The sequence below is a fragment of the Xiphias gladius genome, unplaced genomic scaffold (genome assembly GCF_016859285.1).
Source record: "Xiphias gladius isolate SHS-SW01 ecotype Sanya breed wild unplaced genomic scaffold, ASM1685928v1 HiC_scaffold_755, whole genome shotgun sequence".
NCBI classification, from domain to species: domain Eukaryota; kingdom Metazoa; phylum Chordata; class Actinopteri; order Istiophoriformes; family Xiphiidae; genus Xiphias; species Xiphias gladius.
Window position 1 is genome coordinate 21613 of NW_024402470.1, and position 11388 is coordinate 33000.

The 11388-nt window shown below is 44.8% G+C and overlaps 2 long non-coding RNA genes and 13 other non-coding genes across 15 annotated transcripts; 3 read left to right on the forward strand and 12 right to left on the reverse strand.

The window, feature by feature from the left end:
• Window positions 1-11: 11 nt before the first annotated feature.
• On the reverse strand, window positions 12-93 carry trnas-aga. The gene has a single exon. It is a non-coding gene; the product is annotated as a tRNA-Ser (tRNA).
• Window positions 94-259: 166 nt separating this feature from the next.
• Window positions 260-332, forward strand: trnaa-agc. Its single transcript has one exon. It is a non-coding gene; the product is annotated as a tRNA-Ala (tRNA).
• A 395-nt stretch (window positions 333-727) lies between these two features.
• trnas-gcu lies at window positions 728-808 on the reverse strand. Its single transcript has one exon. It is a non-coding gene; the product is annotated as a tRNA-Ser (tRNA).
• Window positions 748-2036, reverse strand: LOC120787860. The gene is made up of 3 exons (XR_005707106.1): window positions 1977-2036; window positions 1507-1571; window positions 748-821 (listed from the first exon to the last, which is right to left on the reverse strand). It is a non-coding gene; the product is annotated as an uncharacterized LOC120787860 (long non-coding RNA).
• Window positions 1872-1943, reverse strand: trnag-ucc. The gene has a single exon. It is a non-coding gene; the product is annotated as a tRNA-Gly (tRNA).
• Window positions 2037-3404: 1368 nt separating the features above from the next.
• trnas-aga lies at window positions 3405-3487 on the reverse strand. Its single transcript has one exon. It is a non-coding gene; the product is annotated as a tRNA-Ser (tRNA).
• Window positions 3488-4116: 629 nt separating this feature from the next.
• On the reverse strand, window positions 4117-4198 carry trnas-gcu. Its single transcript has one exon. It is a non-coding gene; the product is annotated as a tRNA-Ser (tRNA).
• Window positions 4199-4893: 695 nt separating this feature from the next.
• LOC120787857 lies at window positions 4894-5721 on the reverse strand. The gene is made up of 3 exons (XR_005707103.1): window positions 5676-5721; window positions 5363-5432; window positions 4894-4959 (listed from the first exon to the last, which is right to left on the reverse strand). It is a non-coding gene; the product is annotated as an uncharacterized LOC120787857 (long non-coding RNA).
• Window positions 5722-6790: 1069 nt separating this feature from the next.
• On the reverse strand, window positions 6791-6872 carry trnas-aga. The gene has a single exon. It is a non-coding gene; the product is annotated as a tRNA-Ser (tRNA).
• Window positions 6873-7038: 166 nt separating this feature from the next.
• trnaa-agc lies at window positions 7039-7111 on the forward strand. The gene has a single exon. It is a non-coding gene; the product is annotated as a tRNA-Ala (tRNA).
• Window positions 7112-7510: 399 nt separating this feature from the next.
• On the reverse strand, window positions 7511-7590 carry trnas-gcu. The gene has a single exon. It is a non-coding gene; the product is annotated as a tRNA-Ser (tRNA).
• Window positions 7591-8643: 1053 nt separating this feature from the next.
• On the reverse strand, window positions 8644-8715 carry trnag-ucc. Its single transcript has one exon. It is a non-coding gene; the product is annotated as a tRNA-Gly (tRNA).
• Window positions 8716-10176: 1461 nt separating this feature from the next.
• trnas-aga lies at window positions 10177-10258 on the reverse strand. Its single transcript has one exon. It is a non-coding gene; the product is annotated as a tRNA-Ser (tRNA).
• A 166-nt stretch (window positions 10259-10424) lies between these two features.
• trnaa-agc lies at window positions 10425-10497 on the forward strand. Its single transcript has one exon. It is a non-coding gene; the product is annotated as a tRNA-Ala (tRNA).
• Window positions 10498-10890: 393 nt separating this feature from the next.
• Window positions 10891-10971, reverse strand: trnas-gcu. The gene has a single exon. It is a non-coding gene; the product is annotated as a tRNA-Ser (tRNA).
• Window positions 10972-11388: the final 417 nt, after the last annotated feature.

Consider the following 11388-nt stretch of genomic DNA (forward strand, 5'->3'; position numbering starts at 1 on the left):
TGGCGGTCACACGTTATTGGCAGGATTCGAACCTGCGCGGGGAGACCCCAATGGATTTCTAGTCCATCGCCTTAACCACTCGGCCACAACAACCACGCGCAGCTTACCTGTGTGCCAATAATCCTCACAGAGTTGTCTGTAGAGTATCCGGAAAACACGAGTAGTCTTATGCAAGACTGGCTGTGATGACATTGTATTTAGGCCTAATTAGCTAATGTTAGCAAAGTGGAACTTACAGACTCTACACGGCACTGTTACAGGGGAATTAGCTCAAATGGTAGAGCGCTCGCTTAGCATGCGAGAGGTAGCGGGATCGATGCCCGCATTCTCCATAAGACTCTTCAGCATTCCATCTCACACGACCACAGTTGACGAGAATGGGATTCGAACCCATGCGTGCAGAAGCGTGAACAAGTAAGCAGTGGAAAAGTATCTCTCTAAACCTTGAGGTATCACATATGTGGGTCTGCCCACCAGGTCAGAACAAAAACAAGACAGTTTGAAAATTCTAAGTATGGGTCAAGAGGAGCTAAGCAAGCACTTTTCAGTTCAGATGTTTTTGAGGGTTTGTTCAATGATTTTTTTTTTCTTCTTTTCATGTAACAGTAGATCAATGCAGATGAGAACTTTACTGACAGAGAAAGTGATGGTGTCATAGATGGTTTTTATAATTGAGACAGTTATGTTGTTGAAATTGAGGCGTGTCGGACAAAAGCAGGCTCCCTTGCGGCGAGAATGGGATTGAACCCATGCGTGCAGAGCACAATGGATTAGCAGTCCATCGCCTTAACCTCTCGGCCACCTCGTCTTTGGTTGTTGGTCTAGAAGGTGATCATCCAGGATTAAAACCATAAAAAGCAAAGAACGCTAAACACTGCTCAACTTTTGTTGCTATGCAATGCTAAGTATCAAATCTTGGTCCTAATGAAGTCATACTTTTGATAGATATAAATGTATTTTGACCCTCTGTCACATCTTGAGTCATCCAGGACCTTGTCTCACTTTTGTGACCCTACGTTTGGTGTACACTTCAACACCAGGTGGATCGTGTGGTGCTCTCAGGGTTGATCAGGCATAAATCTGAGGTGTCAATCAGTTCCCACACACGATATAGCAATTCTCGGAGCAGGCTACGGGTTTCCTCAACCCTGCGAGTTCTCCTTCTGCAATGCTTAGCCAGTTCACTGGAGCTTACCGTTTTGGAAGGGGCAAGCCCGACACGCTTATTCTTCAGCCCTGACCTATTGGTTTCCTTGAAACAACAGAGTTCACGCTGGTCCCCCTCTTAAATACAACTAGACAACATTGAGCTGAAATTGCCATAGAGAACATGGTGTTCAGCTGTGAGACCAGTGGTGAATCGACTCATGAAGTGGAAAAGTCCATTCTGATTTTGGTCTTCCAAAAAAAAAATCAATATAACAACATCATCAATATAAAACATACTAGTACAATCACTGACCATTGAAGAAAACAAAGACCCGTCAAAGGTTTACAGAGATTTACCTGTAACTTGCGCCGTACCTACAACTGCTTGAAAGGCAGACACGCTCACCACTATACCACTGTTGCTGTGAGGAAAAAAAAAAAAAAAGAAGAATGTTGCTGAGTCAGGAGTTTACGTCACTGGAGGAATTTGACTGTGACGAGAGGAATTTTGAATTTTTTTAGCACTTAAGCTGTATCATGATGCATCTTATGTAGTAAAAAAAAAAAAAAAACTAAGTGAAATACTGTTGTGTGTCACTTTGGTGCATATCTGGGCAGCTATGAACAAGCTGAATTCCATAAGCTCTATCACTGTAAAGTTCTGCCGTCTTTAGAGACACACGTTACTAACAGTACACCCAAGACTAAAGACAACATACAACTGCGATGGCCGGGAATCGAACCCAGGTCAACTGCTTGGAAGGCAGCTATGCTCACCACTATACCACCATCGCCATGAAAAGGAGAGGATTTGGCTGCTCACTCACGTATTAATGTCACTGGATACTTTTGGTGTAGGAGAGTGAGAAATACTGAAGGAGGAGCCAAGGGAATAACTGGGAGGTACACCAGGAAGATAAGAGAAAAACGAAGAGAGGAAACAGTTTTAACTCAAAGTTCTGTGTCTCATAAAAGTAACAGTAGTGTTGACTGTATAAATAATGTCTCTCTGACTGAGTACAAGTAGTCAGAGCTTGTTATCACGAAGGACCCCTTCCACCCCCTCCCAGCTTGACTCCCTCATCCAATCTATAAACTCAGCCACAACCACACACTTCTCCACCACTTTCATGCTCACTTCTGTGCTATCACGAAGGCAACTGGACTTGCTTGAAGTTCTTGAAGGCGTTTAGCCTCTCATCCGAAAAGGCTTCTTCAGTTCTAATGACTAATGGGGAGTTCAGGTAAATATCCTCTGGTTAGATCAGCAACAAAAGTGAGTCGTTGAGGTCACATGAGTCGTTAACCCTCCGGTCATCATGTGAGTCGTTAGGATCAGCTTGAGGGTCGTTAGGGTGACGAGTGAATTGTTGACCCACCCTGCTGCCGTCAAGTGAGTGGTCGCATGAGTCCTGGTGTGGATGGGTGTTCAGCTGTCTGGAGAGCAAACTTACAACTGCATTGTAGGCTGCTGACAGGTGGTGTCTCAAACCAGCTCCTCTGTTTAGTGACGGTTGTTCCAGATTGACAAAAATGGGTTCTTTCACTTCCTCTTCCAGACCATCAGTATTCTATGGCCAAAATGTGCACAGCGCTGTCCTGAAAAGCGTGTCCTTTGTCCTTAAGGTGCAGGTGGACTGCTGAGTCCTGACCTGAGGAACTGGCTCTCCTGTGTTGTTCCATGCGCCTATGTAGCAGTTGTTTAGTTTCCCCAATGTACAGGTGTGTGCATTCCTCGCTGCATTGGATTGCGTAAATTACATTGTTCTGCTTGTGCCTGGGTTGCGGGCTTAAAATGCAAAGGATGTTATGGTTGTGGAAGCTCCTCCTGAGTTTTTTGGATAATCCAGCAACATAGGGAAGGACAACGTTTTCCTCTCTGTCTGTTCCGCCTCTTTTTGTGGTTTTGACGAAGGCCCAGTTGGGATGACCGCACCACGCTCACAATCTTATCTCGTGCTCTAGATGCCCCTCTCTCCTGCACTGACACTGATGAGCTATTCACTCTCTTCAACTCATCCTGCTCTCATACTCTGGACTATGCAGCTCCTTTGAAACCAAAAACACATAAGGCTAACACTGGCAGTACCCTCTGGCTGCATGACTCAGAGTTTGACTGACCAGTTACACGTGACAGCACCTGCAGACTGAATGACCTTTTGAACTGTCTAGATAACATCAAATGCCTTTGAGTGTACTACAGCGTAGGGTAGGGTGTAGACACCCAAATACAAAAAAAATCCTAAGCGGTCACACGTTATTGGCAGGATTCGAACCTGCGGCGGGGAGACCCCAATGGATTTCTAGTCCATCGCCTTAACCACTCGGCCACAACAACCACGCGCAGCTTACCTGTGTGCCAATAATCCTCACAGAGTTGTCTGTAGAGTATCCGGAAAACACGAGTAGTCTTATGCAAGACTGGCTGTGATGACATTGTATTTAGGCCTAATTAGCTAATGTTAGCAAAGTGGAACTTACAGACTCTACACGGCACTGTTACAGGGGAATTAGCTCAAATGGTAGGCGCTAAGCAGCATGCGAGAGGTAGCGGGATCGATGCCGCATTCTCCATAAGACTCTTCAGCATTCCATCTCACACGACCACAGTTGGCGAGAATGGGATTGAACCTGGCGTGCAGAAGCGTGAACAAGTAAGCAGTGGAAAAGTATCTCTCTAAACCTTGAGGTATCACATATGTGGGTCTGCCCACCAGGTCAGAACAAAAACAAGACAGTTTGAAAATTCTAAGTATGGGTCAAGAGGAGCTAAGCAAGCACTTTTCAGTTCAGATGTTTTTGAGGGTTTGTTCAATGATTTTTTTTTTCTTCTTTTCATGTAACAGTAGATCAATGCAGATGAGAACTTTACTGACAGAGAAAGTGATGGTGTCATAGATGGTTTTTATAATTGAGACAGTTATGTTGTTGAAATTGAGACGTGTCGGACAAAAGCAGGCTCCCTTGCGACGAGAATGGGATTCGAACCCATGCGTGCAGAGCACAATGGATTAGCAGTCCATCGCCTTAACCTCTCGGCCACCTCGTCTTTGGTTGTCGGTCTAGAAGGTGATCATCCAGGATTAAAACCATAAAAAGCAAAGAACGCTAAACACTGCTCAACTTTTGTTGCTATGCAATGCTAAGTATCAAATCTTGGTCCTAATGAAGTCATACTTTTGATAGATATAAATGTATTTTGACCCTCTGTCACATCTTGAGTCATCAGGACCTTGTCTCACTTTTGTGACCCTACGTTTGGTGTACACTTCAACACCAGGTGGATCGTGTGGTGCTCTCAGGGTTGATCAGGCATAAATCTGAGGTGTCAATCAGTTCCCACACACGATATAGCAATTCTCGGAGCAGGCTACGGGTTTCCTCAACCCTGCGAGTTCTCCTTCTGCAATGCTTAGCCAGTTCACTGGAGCTTACCGTTTTGGAAGGGGCAAGCCCGACACGCTTATTCTTCAGCCCTGACCTATTGGTTTCCTTGAAACAACAGAGTTCACGCTGGTCCCCTCTTAAATACAACTAGACAACATTGAGCTGAAATTGCCATAGAGAACATGGTGTTCAGCTGTGAGACCAGTGGTGAATCGACTCATGAAGTGGAAAAGTCCATTCTGATTTTGGTCTTCCAAAAAAAAAATCAATATAACAACATCATCAATATAAAACATACTAGTACAATCACTGACCATTGAAGAAAACAAAGACCCGTCAAAGGTTTACAGAGATTTACCTGTAACTTGCGCCGTACCTACAACTGCTTGAAAGGCAGACACGCTCACCACTATACCACTGTTGCTGTGAGGAAAAAAAAAAAAAAGAAGAATGTTGCTGAGTCAGGAGTTTACGTCACTGGAGGAATTTGACTGTGACGAGAGGAATTTTGAATTTTTTTAGCACTTAAGCTGTATGATGATGCATCTTATGTAGTAAAAAAAAAAAAAAAAACTAAGTGAAATACTGTTGTGTGTCACTTTGGTGCATATCTGGGCAGCTATGAACAAGCTGAATTCCATAAGCTCTATCACTGTAAAGTTCTGCCATCTTTAGAGACACACGTTACTAACAGTACACCCAAGACTAAAGACAACATACAACTGCGATGGCCGAATCGAACCCAGGTCAACTGCTTGGAAGGCAGCTATGCTCACCACTATACCACCATCGCCATGAAAAGGAGAGGATTTGGCTGCTCACTCACGTATTAATGTCACTGGATACTTTTGGTGTAGGAGAGTGAGAAATACTGAAGGAGGAGCCAAGGGGAATAACTGGGAGGTACACCAGGAAGATAAGAGAAAAACGAAGAGAGGAAACAGTTTTAACTCAAAGTTCTGTGTCTCATAAAAGTAACAGTAGTGTTGACTGTATAAATAATGTCTCTCTGACTGAGTACAAGTAGTCAGAGCTTGTTATCACGAAGGACCCCTTCCCACCCCCTCCCAGCTTGACTCCCTCATCCAATCTATAAACTCAGCCACAACCACACACTTCTCCACCACTTTCATGCTCACTTCTGTGCTATGCGAAGGCAACTGGACTTGCTTGAAGTTCTTGAAGACGTTTCGCCTCTCATCCGAAAAGGCTTCTTCAGTTCTAATGACTAATGGGGAGTTCCAGGTAAATATCCTCTGGTTAGATCAGCAACAAAAGTGAGTCGTTGAGGTCACATGAGTCGTTAACCCTCCCGGTCATCATGTGAGTCGTTAGGATCAGCTTGAGGGTCGTTAGGGTGACGAGTGAATTGTTGACCCACCCTGCTGCCGTCAAGTGAGTGGTCGCATGAGTCCTGGTGTGGATGGGTGTTCAGCTGTCTGGAGAGCAAACTTACAACTGCATTGTAGGCTGCTGACAGGTGGTGTCTCAAACCAGCTCCTCTGTTTAGTGACGGTTGTTCCAGATTGACAAAAATGGGTTCTTTCACTTCCTCTTCCAGACCATCAGTATTCTATGGCCAAAATGTGCACAGCGCTGTCCTGAAAAGCGTGTCCTTTGTCCTTAAGGTGCAGGTGGACTGCTGAGTCCTGACCTGAGGAACTGGCTCTCCTGTGTTGTTCCATGCGCCTATGTAGCAGTTGTTTAGTTTCCCCAATGTACAGGTGTGTGCATTCCTCGCTGCATTGGATTGCGTAAATTACATTGTTCTGCTTGTGCCTGGGTTACCGGGCTTAAAATGCAAAGGATGTTATGGTTGTGGAAGCTCCTCCTGAGTTTTTTGGATAATCCAGCAACATAGGGAAGGACAACGTTTTCCTCTCTGTCTGTTCCGCCTCTTTTTGTGGTTTTGACGAAGGCCCAGTTGGGATGACCGCACCACGCTCACAATCTTATCTCGTGCTCTAGATGCCCATCTCTCCTGCACTGACACTGATGAGCTTTCACTCTCTTCTCAACTCATCCTCTCTCTCCTCTGACTATACTATGCTTTTGAAAAAAAAAAAAAAATAATAAGGCTACTGGCAGCAGGCTGCTGGCTGCCTGACTGTTTGACTGACCAGTTACACAGTGACAGCACCAGCACAGACAATGACCTTTTTTTGAACTGTGATAACATCAAATGCCTTTTGAGTGTGTACACACTAGGGTAGGGTAGGGACAAAAAAAAAAAAAAAAAAAAAAAACGGTCACACGTTATTGGCAGGATTCGAACCTGCGCGGGGAGACCCCAATGGATTTCTAGTCCATCGCCTTAACCACTCGGCCACAACAACCACGCGCAGCTTACCTGTGTGCCAATAATCCTCACAGAGTTGTCTGTAGAGTATCCGGAAAACACGAGTAGTCTTATGCAAGACTGGCTGTGATGACATTGTATTTAGGCCTAATTAGCTAATGTTAGCAAAGTGGAACTTACAGACTCTACACGGCACTGTTACAGGGGAATTAGCTCAAATGGTAGAGCGCTCGCTTAGCATGCGAGAGGTAGCGGGATCGATGCCCGCATTCTCCATAAGACTCTTCAGCATTCCATCTCACACGACCACAGTTGACGAGAATGGGATTTGAACCCACGCGTGCAGAAGCGTGAACAAGTAAGCAGTGGAAAAGTATCTCTCTAAACCTTGAGGTATCACATATGTGGGTCTGCCCACCAGGTCAGAACAAAAACAAGACAGTTTGAAAATTCTAAGTATGGGTCAAGAGGAGCTAAGCAAGCACTTTTCAGTTCAGATGTTTTTGAGGGTTTGTTCAATGATTTTTTTTTTTCTTCTTTTCATGTAACAGTAGATCAATGCAGATGAGAACTTTACTGACAGAGAAAGTGATGGTGTCATAGATGGTTTTTATAATTGAGACAGTTATGTTGTTGAAATTGAGACGTGTCGGACAAAAGCAGGCTCCCTTGCTTTGACGAGAATGGGATTCGAACCCATGCGCAGAGCACAATGGATTAGCAGTCCATCGCCTTAACCTCTCGGCCACCTCGTCTTTGGTTGTCGGTCTAGAAGGTGATCATCCAGGATTAAAACCATAAAAAGCAAAGAACGCTAAACACTGCTCAACTTTTGTTGCTATGCAATGCTAAGTATCAAATCTTGGTCCTAATGAAGTCATACTTTTGATAGATATAAATGTATTTTGACCCTCTGTCACATCTTGAGTCATCCAGGACCTTGTCTCACTTTTGTGACCCTACGTTTGGTGTACACTTCAACACCAGGTGGATCGTGTGGTGCTCTCAGGGTTGATCAGGCATAAATCTGAGGTGTCAATCAGTTCCCACACACGATATAGCAATTCGGAGCAGGCTACGGGTTTCCTCAACCCTGCGAGTTCTCCTTCTGCAATGCTTAGCCAGTTCACTGGAGCTTACAGTTTTGGAAGGGGCAAGCCCGACACGCTTATTCTTCAGCCCTGACCTATTGGTTTCCTTGAAACAACAGAGTTCACGCTGGTCCCCCTCTTAAATACAACTAGACAACATTGAGCTGAAATTGCCATAGAGAACATGGTGTTCAGCTGTGAGACCAGTGGTGAATCGACTCATGAAGTGGAAAAGTCCATTCTGATTTTGGTCTTCCAAAAAAAATCAATATAACAACATCATCAATATAAAACATACTAGTACAATCACTGACCATTGAAGAAAACAAAGACCCGTCAAAGGTTTACAGAGATTTACCTGTAACTTGCGCCGTACCTACAACTGCTTGAAAGGCAGACACGCTCACCACTATACCACTGTTGCTGTGAGGAAAAAAAAAAAAAGAAGAATGTTGCTGAGTCAGGAGTTTACGTCACTGGAGGAATTTGACTGTGACGAGAGGAATTTTGAATTTTTTTAGCACTTAAGCTGTATGATGATGCATCTTATGTAGTAAAAAAAAAAGACTAAGTGAAATACTGTTGTGTGTCACTTTGGTGCATATCTGGGCAGCTATGAACAAGCTGAATTCCATAAGCTCTATCACTGTAAAGTTCTGCCATCTTTAGAGACACACGTTACTAACAGTACACCCAAGACTAAAGACAACATACAACTGCGATGGCCGGGAATCGAACCCAGGTCAACTGCTTGGAAGGCAGCTATGCTCACCACTATACCACCATCGCCATGAAAAGGAGAGGATTTGGCTGCTCACTCACGTATTAATGTCACTGGATACTTTTGGTGTAGGAGAGTGAGAAATACTGAAGGAGGAGCCAAGGGAATAACTGGGAGGTACACCAGGAAGATAAGAGAAAAACGAAGAGAGGAAACAGTTTTAACTCAAAGTTCTGTGTCTCATAAAAGTAACAGTAGTGTTGACTGTATAAATAATGTCTCTCTGACTGAGTACAAGTAGTCAGAGCTTGTTATCACGAAGGACCCCTTCCCACCCCCTCCCAGCTTGACTCCCTCATCCAATCTATAAACTCAGCCACAACCACACACTTCTCCACCACTTTCATGCTCACTTCTGTGCTATGCGAAGGCAACTGGACTTGCTTGAAGTTCTTGAAGACGTTTCGCCTCTCATCCGAAAGGCTTCTTCAGTTCTAATGACTAATGGGGAGTTCCAGGTAAATATCCTCTGGTTAGATCAGCAACAAAAGTGAGTCGTTGAGGTCACATGAGTCGTTAACCCTCCCGGTCATCATGTGAGTCGTTAGGATCAGCTTGAGGGTCGTTAGGGTGACGAGTGAATTGTTGACCCACCCTGCTGCCGTCAAGTGAGTGGTCGCATGAGTCCTGGTGTGGATGGGTGTTCAGCTGTCTGGAGAGCAAACTTACAACTGCATTGTAGGCTGCTGACAGGTGGTGTCTCAAACCAGCTCCTCTGTTTAGTGACGGTTGTTCCAGATTGACAAAAATGGGTTCTTTCACTTCCTCTTCCAGACCATCAGTATTCTATGGCCAAAATGTGCACAGCGCTGTCCTGAAAAGCGTGTCCTTTGTCCTTAAGGTGCAGGTGGACTGCTGAGTCCTGACCTGAGGAACTGGCTCTCCTGTGTTGTTCCATGCGCCTATGTAGCAGTTGTTTAGTTTCCCCAATGTACAGGTGTGTGCATTCCTCGCTGCATTGGATTGCGTAAATTACATTGTTCTGCTTGTGCCTGGGTTACCGGGCTTAAAATGCAAAGGGATGTTATGGTTGTGGAAGCTCCTCCTGAGTTTTTTGGATAATCCAGCAACATAGGGAAGGACAACGTTTCCTCTCTGTCTGTTCCGCCTCTTTTTGTGGTTTTGACGAAGGCCCAGTTGGGATGACCGCACCACGCCACAATCTTATCTCGTGCTCTAGATGCCCCTCTCTCCTGCACTGACACTGATGAGCTATTCACTCTCTTCAACTCATCCTGCTCTCATACTCTGGACTATGCAGCTCCTTTGAAACCAAAAACACATAAGGCTAACACTGGCAGTACCCTCTGGCTGCATGACTCAGAGTTTGACTGACCAGTTACACGTGACAGCACCTGCAGACTGAATGACCTTTTGAACTGTCTAGATAACATCAAATGCCTTTGAGTGTACTACAGCGTAGGGTAGGGTGTAGACACCCAAATACAAAAAATCCACAAACGGTCACACGTTATTGGCAGGATTCGAACCTGCGCGGGGAGACCCCAATGGATTTCTAGTCCATCGCCTTAACCACTCGGCCACAACAACCACGCGCAGCTTACCTGTGTGCCAATAATCCTCACAGAGTTGTCTGTAGAGTATCCGGAAAACACGAGTAGTCTTATGCAAGACTGGCTGTGATGACATTGTATTTAGGCCTAATTAGCTAATGTTAGCAAAGTGGAACTTACAGACTCTACACGGCACTGTTACAGGGGAATTAGCTCAAATGGTAGAGCGCTCGCTTAGCATGCGAGAGGTAGCGGGATCGATGCCCGCATTCTCCATAAGACTCTTCAGCATTCCATCTCACACGACCACAGTTGACGAGAATGGGATTTGAACCCACGCGTGCAGAAGCGTGAACAAGTAAGCAGTGGAAAAGTATCTCTCTAAACCTTGAGGTATCACATATGTGGGTCTGCCCACCAGGTCAGAACAAAAACAAGACAGTTTGAAAATTCTAAGTATGGGTCAAGAGGAGCTAAGCAAGCACTTTTCAGTTCAGATGTTTTTGAGGGTTTGTTCAATGATTTTTTTTTCTTCTTTTCATGTAACAGTAGATCAATGCAGATGAGAACTTTACTGACAGAGAAAGTGATGGTGTCATAGATGGTTTTATAATTGAGACAGTTATGTTGTTGAAATTGAGACGTGTCGGACAAAAGTGGGCTCCCTTGCGACGAGAATGGGATTCGAACCCATGCGTGCAGAGCACAATGGATTAGCAGTCCATCGCCTTAACCTCTCGCCACCTCGTCTTTGGTTGTTGGTCTAGAAGGTGATCATCCAGGATTAAAACCATAAAAAGCAAAGAACGCTAAACACTGCTCAACTTTTGTTGCTATGCAATGCTAAGTATCAAATCTTGGTCCTAATGAAGTCATACTTTTGATAGATATAAATGTATTTTGACCCTCTGTCACATCTTGAGTCATCCAGGACCTTGTCTCACTTTTGTGACCCTACGTTTGGTGTACACTTCAACACCAGGTGGATCGTGTGGTGCTCTCAGGGTTGATCAGGCATAAATCTGAGGTGTCAATCAGTTCCCACACACGATATAGCAATTCTCGGAGCAGGCTACGGGTTTCCTCAACCCTGCGAGTTCTCCTTCTGCAATGCTAAGCCAGTTCACTGGAGCTTACTGTTTTGAAGGGGCAAGCCCGACACGCTTA